The sequence below is a fragment of the Octopus bimaculoides genome, chromosome 2 (assembly GCF_001194135.2).
Source record: "Octopus bimaculoides isolate UCB-OBI-ISO-001 chromosome 2, ASM119413v2, whole genome shotgun sequence".
Classification (NCBI taxonomy): domain Eukaryota; kingdom Metazoa; phylum Mollusca; class Cephalopoda; order Octopoda; family Octopodidae; genus Octopus; species Octopus bimaculoides.
Genome location: NC_068982.1, coordinates 52,949,331 through 52,952,992, shown reverse-complemented (window position 1 = coordinate 52,952,992; position 3,662 = coordinate 52,949,331).

Here is a 3,662-nt window from a genome sequence, read left to right as displayed (position 1 = left end):
TGTGTGTGTGTGTGTGTGTGTGTGTGTGTGTGTGTGTGTGTGTGTGTGTGTGTGTGTGTGTGTGTGTGTGTGTGTCTGCATTTTAACAGCATTGCCACTTAACGAACTATAAATATAATATGTGCAGAATGTGTAATCGAATCTGTTTATATAATCAACTTCTTTTAGAGAGAGAAAGAGAAAGAGACAGAGAGAGAGAGAGGGGGGGAGCACAATACCAACGTTATCTCAAACAGATGTATGTTTATACTAAAGCAATTTCAAATGAAATATTGCCGGTCATAAAACATGTTCTTGTATTCAAGTTGACAGACAATCTCAGATTTGAAAATTGTATTTGTTAGATACGATCAATTGGGACTAATGTCACTGGTTTTTCTCAACTTGGCGAAAGGAATTGACATTTAGCAATACGTGAGATATATTACTGAAGAAATATTTAACGTTAAACATTACTTTTTTGGCATTTGAACTTCGTTTTATTTCTTATTCCGTTATTCACCTTTTTAGACCCTTGAGATTCAATCGGAACATCTGCAGATCTATCTCTGCAGGATAACCATGGGCAATGAGAATATATATATATATATTAGTCTGAAGCATGATTGGAAAAAGTAAGTTTGTGGGGAGAGACACGGTAGAATTTGAGGGACGAGACACAGAAGGTATAGAGTAAGAAGGACTAATAGGTTTGTACGTTTGCCTTTATCTGACAAGATTCGCAGCCTGCTAGTTCAGAGAATCTGTATTTTATAATTATCTTACAAGTAGAGAAAAGAAATAGATTATATTTGTGCCAGTGGTTGTAGTACATCGGAGGATGTGTATTTTCAAATCAGCCGAATGATTTGTTATGGGGACACATTTACGATGTTTTTGTGTATGGGTTCATCTGTGTGTACGCGCGAGGATGTGTGTGCGTGTGTGATTAGGTGGGTAAGTGTATGTGTAACAACAGTACTGTTCCAGAGACGCAGAAAATAAGTAGTACTCACAAAACCTTTATCCAACTCTTTTTCAGCCATGCCCGTGCCATCGATTTTTATATGACTTATGTATGATATAGATATACTTTTCGAACAGATGGGACTATATTTTATTATAAACGATGAAAAGTTATAAGCTGTTTTGGCATGAAACTACATATCGTTTATTAAAAGTTATTTTCCAGCCCCTTTCTACTTCTGTCGAAGGCATGCATTGAATTACATTATCTCTGTTTCTTTTTCACTTGTATTGGAATGCATTTTTTTCATTTGCAACCGTAAAGGAATTGGAAAAGCCAGTTATTTATTAGTTCCCATGCCTGGAGTATTGGTTTTTAGATAGTTGTCGACAACCATCATATGATGAGAGTGTTGCTATGAAACACAATATCGCTTTCATTTACTTTCTAACTCAAAAGCAAATGAAAGCTGATGATACGATGCTAACTGAATATGAATTAACGTTCGTTAAAAATAAAATAAATAATGCAAAACTGAATAGAACTCCTGATATCACTTAAGACTGTCTGGATAAGCCATTATGAAAAATGAATAAAAGGAATGAATATGTTATAATCAACGAAATAATTTGTGTGCCATATTAAATTAACCTTATTTTCGAAAAAGGTGAGGAACGAGAAAAGAAAAGGAAAAAAGAGGAAGAAAAGTAAATGGCATCATTATGGTGTGTTGTTCGGGAAAGAAGAAAATTGTAGTGACTGGAACACAGGATTGACAAATTAAAAGTACATATCTTAATCTATTTATTCTTTGTTGTACATTTACTGCTAAAGATTAATCCATGACAGAAACGATAGCATGCAGGTTTGAGTGGTATACGGCATTTAATATCATCTATCAACGTTCATGTTCAAAATTCCATCAGAGTTGACCAATCTTTTCCTTCCAACAGTTGCAGATATAGAAATAAAGTACTTGTCGAGTATTGATGCAGGTTTCGTTTTGCCCCCTTCTGTTAAACTGTGGCCATGTACTAATATGTAAGATTAATCTAAATTTATAGAAATGAGCTGAATTGATCTAATTATTTTTACAGTTAGTGTTAACATATTTAATAAGAAGAGCATGAAAAACTCAATAGAAATAATTATGCTAATAATCATGCTATGCGAAATAAAAAAACAGCAATATTATTTGAATTATTTGAGCAACTCTGGATTATTTTAGACTTACGAACTCATCAGTTAGGAAGAGCCTTCATTGTATTGTCGAAGTAGTGATGGATATACAATATTATATACCGGTCGGCGCAGAATTGTTTCATACCTAAAGCATATACATAGTTGACAGGCAAGATTGCATTATCTTGCCTCTCAACGCTGTACAAAAGTTGTCCGTTACACAGATAACTGTTTTAAGTTAATGCTATTTCAGTTAAACATGCCTAGTTTATATTCAGCTCGACAAGTATTTTCAATATCAGCAAATGCATTGATCATGTAGAATATGAACACCGAGATAATACAAGTGGTTACTGGAGTACTAGAACTCATGAAGAGAATATAAAAATTCACCAACAGTGTCCCAAAAAGCATCATTTTTTATCAAGAAGATCGCGCTACTGGGAACAGTTCACATACTATGTAGAATGTTGTCAATCAAGTGACATCAAACTATCACAGTCAACTTGGCCACCAAAGGCAGTCGCCTTCTCCATTTCTTCCTCCGTCAATCTACAGGTGCATACTCAGACCAAACCCTTTCACTCGGACCGTCCTTGCCAATCCCATTCTAATTTCAAGAAAGTTGCTGAGAGGCAGTTCTTTCCTCCTCAGTTTCACGTCCCTTTTAAATTAAACTTGAAATTGATAACATTTCTGCTTAAGAAGATATCTTTCTTCAACCCTTTCAGTCTTGTCCATCACACAGCTTCTTCCGCCAAAGCCACACAACACGCGAAGACAGCCTGCCCTTTTCGGTCAAAGGCAGGTGGCGGGACGATTTCCATAACAGACTCAGCTGATAGCCGTTTCACACACGTTGGCAGGTGTTCCACATGACTCCACAAGCCAGCTATGATCGGGTATGCTCTAATAATTCTGCTAATTCTGCGTCAACAGAATACAAGTTTATCAGTCCAAACACAATAATGTGGAATAAAAAAAAAAAAGAAAAATGCGCACAGTTTTAGAAATTAGTTTCACCAAAGACGTTAGCAATGTTAAAGATAAAAGTAACTAAACGTCTATGCCGAACTAATAAGACATGTACAGTTACCCACTAGGAAGATGGCTTTAGAGTTATGCCTATAATTGTTAGGACACTTGGATATGGAATTAACTGTCGCAGTACGAGTCTTGAGAAATTGAGTTTTACAAAACCATGAAGAACACAACTAATTAGAAAATTATAGCTACACGCCATTAAAACCACGCTCAATTATATAAGACATTCTAGAAGTTTAGCTTGTAAAATGTGCATTTATAAATGTGTAGATACACGAAAATGAATATACTTACACAAACATAAGTTAAAAGATACAAATCAACACATGCAATGATATCCGTGCTTTCACTCATGAGTGTGTGTGTGTGTGTAGATGCATCTGTGCAAATATAGATAATTATATACATACACGCAAACACGCACACACGCGCGCGCACACACACACACACACACACACACGCACACACACACACACACACACACACACAC